Below are 14,512 nucleotides of genomic sequence, written 5' to 3'. Positions count from 1 at the left end.
CTGATTCACTAGGATCCCAGATTCTTTTTCTTAGAAAAAGCTCTCTAAAAGGCAACAAATTACCACACTTTTTCCAAAGTGAGTGTCTTAGCTCTTCCTAGGTTCCAAATCTAGAACTAAAACTACGCTATGTAACAAATACTTGATAAGAGTATGATTGGTTTCTGACCAAAGGTCTTCCTGAAACACAATTGCATCCTTTCCCCAAACGTCTTAAAATAAAAGGTGAGAACGTAATTTGTGAAGCAAGAAAATCAGTTTCTACATAAAACGTGTGGTTTGTTTTACTTGGTGTGTGTTTTCAGAATCTGTTAAAAAAAACCAACAAACCCTAATTCCTTGACACAAAGCTGTATGACGAATAAAGGGTTCCAGCCAAGTTATAAACCTCAGCAAAGGGAGGTTTAAGTGGCAAGAGCTGGGCACGACAGTGCCCTCACTACAGCACAGCTCTGTGCGAACAAAGAGGCATTCATGAGTCTTGTCAGCCACTTAATGCTCCAGTCTGTCACCAGCTAACCATAAGGTTCCCAGAGCTGCCAGTGAAGTTTATCTGGAAAACTCCAATATGATTCTGGCCCATATGTTTCATTAGGTAGTAATGTGCATTTACAGTTCAACAACATTAAGACACTTCAAGCTCAGTGTATCACACAGCCCATTTAATTTTTGTTTGCTTGTTTTCTTTAGCTACGTCTGGACTAGAAAAATCAAACAACCATTAAAAAACCACTGTTTACTGTTTGAATTTGATGTAATTCACTTTAAGTTAGAAAAAAATAAAATAAAATAAAATCACAGTAATCGCAATGGAGCTGTGTGTAGGCCAGCTCTTCCTTTGTGGGTTGCAAGCTTATTTTATGGCCTAATTAAAGAAGATTCTTCTTTGATAGTTTCTCTACTTGATTTTAAGGAATGTGTTACAGAGAATGTGCTGCTGGAAAAGCAGAAATAAAAATAGAATAAGAACGGATTAATACAATAGTTCTCAACTCCCCATTTTTTATTCCCCATATCACTTGTCTATTAAAATACCTAAAGCAGAAGAAACATGCCCCATTTGATTTTTTTAACGTTTTATTTATTTTTGAGTGGGGGAGGAGGCGCAGAGAGAGACACAGAATCTGAAGCAGGTTCCAGGCTCTGAGCTGTCAGTACAGAGCCCCACACAGGGCTCAAACTCATGAACTGTGAGATCGTGACCTGAGCTGAAGTCAGAAGCTTAACTGACTGAGCCACCCAGGGACCCCAACATGTGCCATTTTAAAAGGCTTTAAACATAAGAGGAAGATCACAGAAACGTAAAACGTAAAGAAACTGTTTATGTCACTTTGTTGCCACCATGTTTTGATTTCCTTCCCTGGGTAAAGTCCCTGCTCTCTCACACACTACTCCCTCCCATCCCTGGTTCAAGCCCTGTGGGGTCCCAGCAGAGAGGAGGCAATGCAGTCAAGTGGGAAAATCAGTGCAGCAAGGTGGCCTCAGGGTGTGAGTTCTACCTCCAACTCTGCACTCAACCGTAGGCCAGCTTACTTCATTGGAACTCAGTTTCTTCATTTGGCTTTTTGTTTGTTTAATTTTTTATTGTTTTTTTATATTTGAGAGAGAGAGAGAGATAGAGACAGGGTGAGCAAGGGAGGGGCAGAGAGAGATGGACAGAATCTGAAGCAGACTCCAGGCTCTGAGCTGTCAGCACAGCCCACTGCGAGGCTTGAACTCACAAACCATGAGATCATGAGCTGAGCCAAAGTTGGATGCTTAACCCACTGAGCCACCCTAGCGCCCATTTGTTTGTTTTTAATGTTTATTTATTTTTGAGAGAGACAGAGGCAGAGACAGACACAGGCAAGGGAGGGAGACACAGAATCTGAAGCAGGCTCCAGGCTCTGAACTATCGGCAGAAAGCCCAATGCAGGACACGAACTCAGGAACCTTGAGATCATGACCTGAGCTGAAGGCAGCCACTTAACTGACTGAGGCACCCAGGCGCCCCTCCCCATTTTGAAATAAGGGTGTTGAAGAAGACATTAGTAGCTGTAAAATTCCATGGCCTCAGTGAAATTAAATCACATCTGGCATCTAAATCTGCCCTTTCAAGCAGTTTCTATAATTACATAAAGAATTACTCACTCTATTACTTTTCAATTTACTCCCTTTATTACTGGTCTTTAAATTCTTTTCCTTTTCCCCCTAATTCCTGTCTTCTTCTGTTTCCTCAGAAGATTCCTCTCTCTCTAACCCCATTTTCTACACCAGCCTGTTTGAATTTCCTTCATAATTCTCTCATTTTCATTAAATACTGCTCTGTCTTCACGCTTTTGCCCTAGTGAAGCAATTTCCGAAGGTACTGCTTGATTTTAAAGGATTTCTTCATTTTCTGTAAGTAGAAAACACTGTTATTAAATCAATGTACACAAGGCATCATTACAAGTTCAAAATGTTAGAATAGTATTTCTAATATCATGCAATATGTAGTTACCATATTAAGCAACTAACAGTTCAAAGTTATAAATCAGGCAACATGGGTTTTACTATATTAAAAAAATTCTTTATTTTAAAATATTTCTCTACTTGATTTTAAGGAATATGTTATAGGGAATGTAACAGAAAGTTACAGGAAATAATATAAAATGTTGACCAGTGATGTTTGTCATATTTGAATATTTTGCCATATTTGCTTTGACCTAAAATTTCTTTTAATTAATTTTTAAAAATTTATTTCTGAGAGCCAGAAAAAGACAGACCATGAGCAGAGGAAGGGCAGGGAGAGAGGGAAACACAGAATCTGAAGCAGGCTCCAGGCTCTGAGCTATCAGCACAGAGACTGACAAGGGGCTCGAACCCACAAACTGAGAGATCATGACCTGAGCCGAAGTTGCATGCTTAACCGACTGAGCCACCCAAGCACCCCCCAAAAAACTTTTTTCTTAAGTAGGCTCCATGCCCAACATGGGGCTCAAACTCAGGATCTGAAGATCACAAGTCCTATGCTCCACAGACTGAGCCAGCTAGATACCTCATGCTTCAACTTTTTAAAAATACAATGTTACAGATGCAGTTAAAACCTTCTAGGGGAGCCTGGGTGGCTCAGCTGGTTAAGTGTCTGACTTCAGCTGATGTCATGATCTCACGGTTCGTGGGTGCAAGCCCCACGTCAGGCTCTGTGCTGATGGCTAGCCCAGACCTGGAGCCTACTTTGGATTCTGTGTTTCCCTCTCTCTCTGACCCTTCCCTGCTCACGCTGTCTCTCTCTCTCTCAGAAATAAATAAAACATTGAAAAAAAAACCTTCTATATATTCTATCCCAATTCCATGCTCATCCTCTGCCTCCATGTATGCACTGTTACCAACCAACCACTTTTCCTCTTGTATCTTTTTATAGTTTTATTACATTTGAATATGTAGTGAATAAAATACAGGACTGACATACATTTTTAAATTTTATATAAATGATATCATGCCATCTTTCAATGCTGAGATTTATCCATGTTCATTCACTTAGCTCACAGTCATTCATTTTGGTTGTTGTATACCATTTTTGTATGAATATAGCACAATTTATTTATCGATTTTACTATTCGTGGATATCTAGGTGATGTCTAATTGTTCACTGTTGCAAAAGGTGTTAGAATAAATATTCCTGTACCTATTTTCTTGGGTATGTGTATGAGAGTTGCTGAGGACGGTGAAGGTACACCCTTAAACCTAAATATGCACATCTAAATTGCTCTCGACATTATGCCAATTCAATCTCCCACCAGCAGTTTATGGAGTTCAACATCCATACCAGCAGAGTTTCGTGTTTTTGTTTTTTTTTTTACCTGATCTAATACGTGAAAATGCTAGCTTGGTTATAATTTGTATTTGTACGATTTGTATTTCTCTGATTACAAGTGAGTTTTCTGCATGTCTGCTTCATAATAATTGAATTTCTCTTTTGACTTCCCTATTCATATCCTTTGCCCATTTTAGTTTTAAGTTGTCTTTATTCCACTTTGAATTTTCCCTTGTGAGTTGTGTGTGATAGGTATGTACTTTTATTTTATTTTTTTCATATGACTGATCAGTTTTTCCACCACCAGCTAGTGAAAAGTTTGTGCTGGGGCACCTGGGTGGTGGGTTGAGCGTCGGACTCATGGTTTCAGTTCAGGTCTTGATCTTATGGTTTTATGGATATGAGCCAACATCGGGCTCTGCCCTGGCAGAGAAGAGCCTGCTTGGGATTCTTTCTCTCTCTCTGCCCCTCCCCCACTTGCACTGACTCTGTCTCTCAAAATAAATAGATAAACTAAAGAAAAGACACTTCATGCTTTCTTTACTCATGCACTCATGTGGAATGCTCTATACCTTTTTCATCTATGAATGGTTGTATTTTGCAAATCTTTATTTGGTGCTATTTATCTATTTTCCTATCATTAAACTAATATTAACTCTAATAGCCACAATTTTATTATTGTAGCTTTATAATACATTTTCTTATCTGATAGGGAAACTTACTTTATTTTGTTCTTTTTCCTCAAAACAACTCTTCATGTAAGTTTTAGAATTTATTTGCTAAAACCCTATAGAGGTTTTGGTTGGAATGACAGTGAGTTCCGAGATTAGTTGGAAAAGAATGAACACCTTTTCTTTTGTTGTTTTTCTTACAATATTGAATCTTTTAATGAATGAAAGTATCTCTCTACATTTATACATATCTTCTGTCACTTTTTTCAATTAGTTTCAGATTATTTTCCTAAAAGATCCCTAACATGTTTTGTTAGGTTTACTCCTAAGAATCTTAGGGATTTGGGTGCTATTACGTTGTCATAGAGAAATAATGTTCAGTTTTTTTAAACTCTATTGTTCTCATAATTTATGATTCTCTGGATTTTCTATAACTGTGATAATTAATCATGTGCAGTCTTTTATAGTTTAGTTTCTTTTTTTTTTAACTTTTGCATTTATCTTTCTTCGTGTCTTACTACTGTGGTTTGAACCTCTAGTACAATGATGACCATAAGCTGTGATAACTGGCATCTTTGGTTTGTTCTTGACTTTAAAAGTAATGCTTCTAACAGTGCACATCTAAGGATCATGCTGGCCTAGAATTTTGGTAGGTACCTTTATCTGATTAAGGAAGTTCCTTTTTATTTCAAGAGCTTGTAGTTTAGATTTGTTTTAATTAAGAATGAATGAACATTATCGTTTTTATAAGGACTACTTTAACATATTTTTGCATTTGTATTCTTAATTGATATTACCTATGCATTTTCCTTATGTGCTTTCCTTGTCTGAATGTGACATGACGGTGATCCCAGCTTCATAAATTGTGTTGATATGCATCTGTCTTTTTCGAGTAACTGAAATAGATTGTACAAAACAGGATTACCTTCTTGTTAAAGATTTAATGAAAACTTTCCTGTGAAGCTGTCCAGGACCCACAGTGTTTATACAGGAAGAATTTTAACCTTTGAGTCAATTTATTTAAAGGTTAAAAGTCTATGCAGGCTTTCTATTTCTCTTGAATCAGTTTTGGCCAGTTAAATTTTTCTAGGAAAAAATTTCCATTTCATGTACATTTTTAAATTTATTGACATAGACATACTCATAGCATTTTCTCATTCTTTCCATCTTTCTCTGTAGTTATGTCTTCTTTCTTGTTCCCAATATGCTTCTTATTTATCTAATCAGTTTTGCCAGAAGCATAGCTATCTTGTTAATCTTTTTCAGGAAACAACTTCTGTTTTTATTGATCTATTGTCTCTTTGTCTTCTGTTTTGTTAATCTCTGCTCTTTATTTCCTTCCTTCTACTTTCTTCAGATTTACACTATCGTTCTCTTTATTCATTGATTCCAGCTCATTAGCTTTCACTTTTTTTTTCTTTTTTAATGTGACTATTTAAGGCTGTAAAGTTTTTTTCTAAGAACTCCCTAGCCTTTGGCCTACAAATTCTGGTGTGTAAGACATTCATTATTTTTCAGTTATAAGAATTGTCTTTTTATGTTATTACTTGTTTGACACTGGGATTATTTAGAAGTGTGTTTTTATTAAGAAACGTTTTTAACATATGATGAACAATGACATCTAAAATCTGTCAAAATTTTGCCCAACATACAGGTACGTGTTTTTAAATTTTCAAGTGTAAGGGTGTCTGGCTGACTCAGTCTATGGAGCATGCAACTCTTGATCTTGGGGTTGTGGGTGCAAACCCCTTGTTGGGTATGGAGATTGCTTAAGAATAAAAACCTTTAAGGAACACCTGAGTGGCTCAGTTGGTTAAGCATCTGTCTGTAGCTCAGGCCTTGATCTCACAGTTCTTGAGTTTGGGCTGGCATTGGGGTCTGTGCTGACAGTTCAGAGCCTAGAGCCCGTTACAGATTCTGTGTCTCCCTTTCTCTCTGTCCCTCCCCTCTTGCATTCTGTCTCTCTCTCTCAAAAATAAACATTAAAAAAATTCTTTAAAAAATGAAATCTTAACATTAATTTCCAAATGTATGAGATTTGTACTTTTTTGTTGTTGTTAGTTTTGTTAACAATGTGTACTTAACTGCATTATGTTCAAAGAGTACATCTTGTATGTATGATGTTGATTATTTGATATTTGTTCGGATTTTTATTGCGGCCTCCTATGTGATGAATTTTATATATGTTCCACGTAGCTTGAAAAGAATGAAATGTATCTAATTATTGTAGAAGCCACTTTTAGGCAACAGGCTTGAGCAATGGAAACTTGATCAAGTTACAATGACCATGGAGCCGTATGCAAACAGGCGCATTAAGCAACACACCTCCAGATATAATCAGACACAGTTCCTAAGATTACCAAAAAGGGAAAATTTTATACATTCCCATATTCCTTCACACCACCCCTATAATGGTGGCCTCTCACCATCCCCTTATTATAGTCTCTCCTTTGCTGTCCTGACACCCACAGTATATTCAATAAACTTCTATCCCTTTTGTTCTGCCCTGAGTGAATTCTTTCGCCAGACTCCACCCAGTCGGGCTGCCCCATAATAATTTGTTACAAGTTTCTTTATATATCCATTTGATTAGGTTTGTTACGTGGGTTTTTAGAATATCTGTTGTTTTTCTAATTTTTGTCTGCTTTGTATATCAATTTCTGAGCAAAGAATGTTAACGTTTCCCCCTGTGTTTGTTGATTTCTCAGTTTTTCCTTGTAGTTTGGACCACGTTTGCTTTGTATAATCAGAGATTATGTTACTAGGTACACACAGGTTTAGAGTTATTACATCTTTCTGGAAAATTATTTCTTTTTATTATTGGACAATTATCCTCCTGTGCTGAATAATAATGCTTTTGGGTTGGATTGTGGAGCTTTCTTTTTGTTAACATTTACCTGCCTTATCTTTTCCCATCTTACCTTTTCAAACTTGGTGTCCTTTTAAGTTTCTGGCTTACTGACAAATAGGTTATTCTTGAGGCTCATTCCCTGGCTACCTTATGTAGCTTACTGTGAAGACAGTTCACCAAAATAGCTCCATGGAAGCAAAGACTAACGCCAGCTTCTCAGGAAAGCCAGCTTCTCTTCCTAACATAGCCATTTCTCCAATCAAGAAGTTCCCAGGGCACTTGGCTGACTCAATCAGTAGAGCATGTGACTCTTGATCTGGGGGTTGTGAGTTTGAGTCCTGTGTTGGGTGTAAAAATTACTTAAAAATTATTTTTAATAAAAAAAGAGCTCCCTTTGTTATATAGTCAACTAGATATTCTTTGTCTCTCCTTCCAACTTCCCTGGAAACACGTAGAATGATTTAAAAAAAATTTTTTTTTAAAGTTTATTTATTTTGAGACAGAGACAGCAGGAGGGGGGGAGGAGCAGAGAGAAAGGGAGAGAGAGACTCCCAAGCAGGCTCAGCACTGCCAGTGCAGAGCCCAATGCAGGGCTCAAACCCACAAAGCCATGAGATCATGACCTGAGCTGAAACCAAGCGTCAGACACTCAACTGACTTAGCCACCCAGGCACACGAGCACGAACTTTTCAATAATTGGTGGTGGAAAAGCTGATCAGTCATATGAAAAAAAATTAAATTACACGCCTATCACACACAATCCATAAAGGAAAATTCGAAGTAAAGACAACTTAAAAAGAAAATGGTTAAAGGATATGAATGATAAAGAGGGAGTCCCTGTCTTTGAATTTTTTAAGTGACACATTTACAATGCCCCCACTTACACACATGTCTCTGAGGAATAATGAAGATGGGAAGATCATGTACCCTATGCTGCTCTCTGCCTCTAAGTTTCCTCAATGAACACTAATTTCACATCCTGTGTAGCTAAAGGTATAGGTAGTCTGCTCAGGCTGCCATAACAAAACACTATTGACTGACTGGCTTAAACAACAAAAATTTATTTTTTTATTTTATTTTATTTTATTTTATTTTATTTTATTTTATTTTATTTTATCTGTTTCTGGTGAGAACTGATTCCGTTTCTGGTGAGAGCTCTCCTCCTGGCTTGCAGACAGCAGCTTTCTTGCTGTCTCTTCACATGGCCTCTCCCTGACGTGTGCATGCCCATGTGCACAAACACAGAGAGAGAGAGAGACAAAAAGTTCTGTGGTATCTCTTCTTATACGATACTAATCTTATCACACCAGGGCCCCACCTTTATGACCTCATTTGACTTTATTCTTTCTGCTAAAGGCTGGACATCAACATATGATTTTGGGGGGACACACCATTCAGTTTATAACATGATATATGTATCCATATTACCTTGCCCAGCACTTATAAGCTCTATCAAGTTGATTTTTGAAGTCTCATTAGACAATCTACATCTGCTAATTGAGCAGTTTATCTCCATATATTTTTAGATTTATTTCTACTATCTTACTTTGTGTCTCCTTTTTCCTCTGTTTTTCCATGTATTCTCTTCCTTTAGTTTAAAAAATTATTTTAATGTTTATTAATTTTTGAGAGACAGAGAGAGACAGAGTGTAAGTGGGAGAGGGGCAGAGAGAGAAGGGGACACAGAATCTGAAGTAGGCTCCAGACTCTGAGCTGTCCACACAGAGCCTGATGCAGGGCTCGAACTCACAGACTATGAGATCATGACCTGAGCTGAAGTCGGATGCTTAACCGATTGAGCCACCCAGGCGCCACTCTTCATGTTTTTTTAAAATATATTTTTTAGTGTTTATTTATTTTTGAGAGAGAGAGAGAGAGAGAGAGGCAGACGGAGCATAAGCAGGGAGGAACAGAGAGAGAGGGAGACACAGAATCTGAAGCAGGGTCCAGGCTCTGAACTGTCAGCACGGAGCCCCATGCAGGGCTTGAACCCACGAACCCCGAGATCATGACTTGAGACAAAGTTGGATGCTTAACCAACTGAGCCATCCAGGCACCCCCATGTTTTATTTTGAATTGGTTGAGATTATGTTATTTCTTCACTACCACTCCAGCTGTTTTGAAACCTACATCGTTTTCTTTCCTTTTAGAGGTTATAGTTAAAATTTCAACATATATACTGTACATGACAAAGCCTAAGAGTTATCCATATTTCTACCATTCTCTTGAATAGAGGCATTATTAGAATCTATTGACCGTGATTGCTGTTTCCCATCTTACATATTAGTGTTGCCCAAGACTGCACATTGTTTTATTCTCCCAAATTGGTTATTATTCTTAATATTTCTGTTGTTTTACAAAACAACATTGTTTACCCATGTCTTTGCTTCCAATTCCTTTTTGCATTATAGATCTTCTTTCTGGGATTATTTTCCTTTAGCCTGAAGGACATTACTTTAAATATTTATTTTTGGGGGGAGAGGGTAAGAGAGAGAGAGAGAGTGAGCAAGGGAGGGGCAGAGAGAGAAGGAGACACAGAATCTGAAGCAGGCTCCAGGCTCCAAGCTGTCAGCATAGAGCCCAACACGGGGCTGGAACTTCACGAACCTCGAGATCATGATCTGAGCCGAAGTTGACGCTTAACCGACTGACTAAGTCACCCAGGCACCCCTGAAGGACATCACTTAATAATGAGGTTCTTAGATTGATAAATTCTATTTTTGTTTGAAAAAAATTTATTTCAACCTCAATCTCCAACAGTAGTCACCTGGATATAGAATTTTAGGTTAATTGTTCTTTGCAGAAGCTTGTAAGTACTGTTTCACTGTGGCTTCTCCTGCTATTGAGAAATTTGCTGTTAGTCTAATTGTCATCCCTGCATATAATTTCCTTGGATTACTTTGAACATCTTTTCTTTAAAGAAAAATTTTTTAACATTTAATCATTTTGAGAGAGATAGAGACAGAGCGTGAGCAGGGGAGGGGTAGAGAGAGGGAGACACAAAATCTGAAGCAGACTCCAGGCTCTGAGTTGTCAGCACAGAGCTTAATACAGGGCTTGAACTCATGAGCAAGATCACGACCTGAGCCGAAGTTGGATGCTCAACCGACGTCAACCTTTTCTTTCTTTTATTTATTTATTTGTTTTGCATTTTTCTCCACACAGTAGTAGTTTCTCAACATAAACTGTGGCTACTTGTTTCTTTGGGAAACAAATGTTGATCTTGTACTTAAACTGCCTTCTGCTGTCATAGGGCACACAAGGTTCTTTGTGAGAAAAAAAGTCAGGAAATGGAAGTTAGGATATGATTTTCAAGCTAAAGTTTGAAGGAGACTTGGAGTTAAGGATTTCTTTACATTAAGACTTTGAAATGAATCATTATTGATTCAAGGTCCAGCTATTTTATTACTAAAAGACTAACATTTTTTAAAGATTTTATTTTTATTTATTTTTAATTTAATTTTTAAATGTTTTTTATTCATTTTTTGAAAGAATGAGAGAGAGAGAGCGCGAGCACATGTGAGGAGGGGAGTAGCAGAGAAAGAAGACACAAAATACAAAGTAGGCTCCAGGCTCTGAGCTGTCAGCACAGAGCCCAACTGGGAACTCAAACATGAACTGAGAGATCATGATCTGAGCTGAAGTCAGATGTTTAACCAACAGAGCCACACAGGCACCTCTTAAGATTTTATTTTTAAGTAATCTTTATGCCCAAATTGGGGCTTCAACTCACAAACCCTAGATCAAGAGTTGCACGCTCTACTGACTGAGCCAGCTAGGTGCTTCCTCAAAGACTAAAATCTTGATTTTGAAATTGACAACAGTATAAAAGAGAGTCTTTCTTTGAGGAACCAGTATACTTTAAGAGCAATTATTTCTGTGTCTGTTCAGAAATGACTTTGCAAAGGGCTAATGATATGTAATCAGCTACATAAAGCAAAGCAGGTCACATCTCCTTTGGTTCTACTAGTATGCTTACTGACTTTTTTAAAAGATTTTATTTTTAAGTAATCTCTGTTCTCAAAGTGGGGCTCGAACATACAATCCTGAGATCAAGAGTCATGTGCTCTACCAAGCACCTCCTTAAGTATGCTTACTGATTATGCAGAAGAAAATATATTGTCGTTCCTATTTCAAAAATAGAAAAAGTGGTACAAGCCCCTTTTGGAAACCGAGCCCATAGATCATTAGTGAACTAGGAAACGAGTTCACAGTTTTGATTCCCGGTTCATTGAGTTATACAGATCTCTGCCCTGCTTCCCATGAAATGACCTAATGCCTTCTTTCTTATTTTCTGGTTCTCCTTCTGCATTGAAATGCTTGCTGCATTTAGTTGGGATTTTTTTTTTCTTAATTGGATATAAGGTCTAGTCATTCTAGCCTTTTGGAAGTGGTTGTTAAATGACTAATCCTGTTTTCTGGTTCATGTTGGGAAATCCTGAATATATCGTAAGGGTAATAAGCACTTGAGAGAGGTCCCCAGGAAGTGGGAAAGGACCATAGAAAGGAGGTGGGCAACCACTGAATCACCAGCAACATAAACACCACCAACAAACAATCACTGAGAATCTGTCACGTGCTGAGTCTGGAGATGTAATGGGACAAAAATAAACAAACCAAACAAATAATTATGACAGAAGCACAGCCCTCGAGGAGATTATAATGAGAGGTGGGGCATAAACATGAAAATAAATGACAGTATTAAGCATTGAGGCTAGGTGTACACATTTTCCAAAGAAAACTGGGGTGTGTAATCTGAGAGTACTTATGGACAGAAGATCTTATTTCATTGCCAATCAGCAATATGGAGCTCAGAGAAGGAATGACTCTTATGAATCTGGGCTGGTTAGGAGCGCCTGAGTGGCTCAGTCTGTTAAACGTCCGACTTAGGCTCAGATCATGATATCACGGTTTGTGAGTTCGAGCCCCATGTCAGCACAGAGCCTGGAGCCTGCTTCGGATTCTGTGTCTCCTTCTCTCTCTCTGCCCCTCCCCCATTCATGCTCTGTCTGTCTCTCAAAAATAAATAAAAATGGTAAAAAAAAAAAAGTTAAAAAAAAGAGTCTGGGCCGGTTAGACTTTGTGGAGGAAATGGGGCTTGAAGGGAAAGCTTTCAAAGAACGCTGGATCATAACCAAACAGAAAGGAGGTTAGGAAGGCATATCAAGCAAAGAAGAGATGACAAGGATGTGGAAAGTTATATGTAATTGTTGTTTGGAATAGAAAGAATGAGTAATTAAGAAAGAAACTTGAAGATATGTCAGGGGCAGATGATAGAGTGTCTTGAATGCTGGCTAAAGACATAGGACTTCATGGATATAAGTCAGCTATCCAGTAGGCTGAACTTGGATGGGTGCAATTGGGAAATGATTTTTACATACCAGCACTTCCTTAAAGAATACTCTGAGTGGGATTTCTCTTCTCTGCCCCTTAAGTAACTTTTTGAGCAGGGTCCATAGTCTTCAGGGCAAATTTAGGGCTTTTGCCAAATCTAAGTAAACATTCCAATCCCTCATTCAATTTAAAATTCCTCTCTTGCCCTCAGCTCGGGCCAGACCCATAGTTTGGGAACCACCAGTGGGTGAAGGTCTGGTTTGTTCTAGTTGTACCTCCTCCCCACCACTGCTCTTGACTTCTTTAGGGTTGGAGACAGTGGTGCAGAAGGGATTAGAGGAAAAGAAGCAAAGGCTGTTTTTCATATCTGGTGATGTTTGTAATTCTCTTTTGGCCACTCAATGCGTGGCAGGCATCTAGTGCTGGCTCTTGCACAGAGCACATTAGTAAGGTCTTTGCAACACCCACTGGATGTCCTGACACAGCACTGTTTCCCGGCCTGTATCGGCTCCATCCTCTGGCAGATCACCCACAGCCTCTCTCTGGTGGGATCTTCTGACCGAGGCAGACGGTTGTTTTCAATGGAGTTCTTTCAAGGAAATCTTTGCATGGTATCCACTTGGTCCACAAGAAATATTGCACATCCTTACTCTAGAATGGATGCCCATTCCCCCAAATAGCAGAAAGCTCTCACAGCTGCCTTTTTTCTTTGTCCTGACTCCAAAGGCACCTCTAGCTGGGCTTTTCACCCTATGAGCTTTATGTTCCTTAGAGTAAATCCATTTTAAGCCAATAATGCCTGTCAACTATCTCCAAAATGAACATTTAGTGTATTCCTCTTTGCTATGTGCTCTCCAAGCAGATTGTGGCATACGTGTGAGGTGCCATGTGGGAAAACTTGGGGTTTACATTTTCTTTTAAATGCTTTATTTGATTCTTTAAATATATAGCAGTAAAAAAAAAATAAATATATAGCAGTAGTCCATAGTTCTAATAACAAATGAAATAACTTAGAACAAACATATATATAACATATAAAACTGGGGAACTTGGCCAGCTCAGTCAGTAGACCATGCAACTCTTGATCTCAGGGTTGTAAATTTGAGCCCCATGTTGGGTATAGAAATTACCTAAAAAAACAAAATCTTTGAAAAAAAGGTTATTCTAATTACTCCCTCTGTTTCCACCTCTGCCCAAATACCATTTATTCACTGCCATTCCCCTGGGGTAACCAACTTTAATATTTTGTTAACACACATACAAATATATATTCAGATACACTGGGATTTCTTTACCTGTTATCATAGAAATATAACCAAAATCCATACAGCTCCAGATTTGCAAAGACTTGATACTATGTCCTGATTTTTTTAAAGTGCCCTCAGTCTGTGCATTCTAACTTATTTTTTCATTTGACAGTTTGTCATAGATTTCCCTGCAAGTAAGTAGATGTATATCTATGACAATATTTTCTAATTTATGTATAATCTCTCTTTCATACACATGCATTATTTTACATAGAAGAGTTTACTCCATATACACTAAAGTGTGTTCATTTTGTTTAGTCTTTTCATTTTATCTATTTATTTGCATTTTCTCCCTGTCTCTTCCCCTACTTCCCTTTCCTCCATCTCACCACTTTCTCCTCCAGGGAACTTGTATGAACAACATGATGCATATTTTTCTATGTTTTCTCCAGACTCATATAACTGTACATAGCTACGTAGATTTAAAAATTATTTTTTGCTTTGCAATAATAATGTTATATGTTCTGCTTTCCTACCTTAGTTTTCTCATGCAATAAAATCTTACCAAAATCTCTTTATCTTGTGGCACCTGGGTAACTCAGTCTTTTAAGCATTTGACTTTGGCTCTGTACAT

This window comes from Hyaena hyaena, unplaced genomic scaffold (assembly GCF_003009895.1).
Source record: "Hyaena hyaena isolate Hyena2069 unplaced genomic scaffold, ASM300989v1 scaffold_28, whole genome shotgun sequence".
Lineage (NCBI taxonomy): Eukaryota > Metazoa > Chordata > Mammalia > Carnivora > Hyaenidae > Hyaena > Hyaena hyaena.
The sequence above is the reverse complement of the archived record's forward strand: the minus strand, read 5'-3'. Positions refer to the sequence as shown.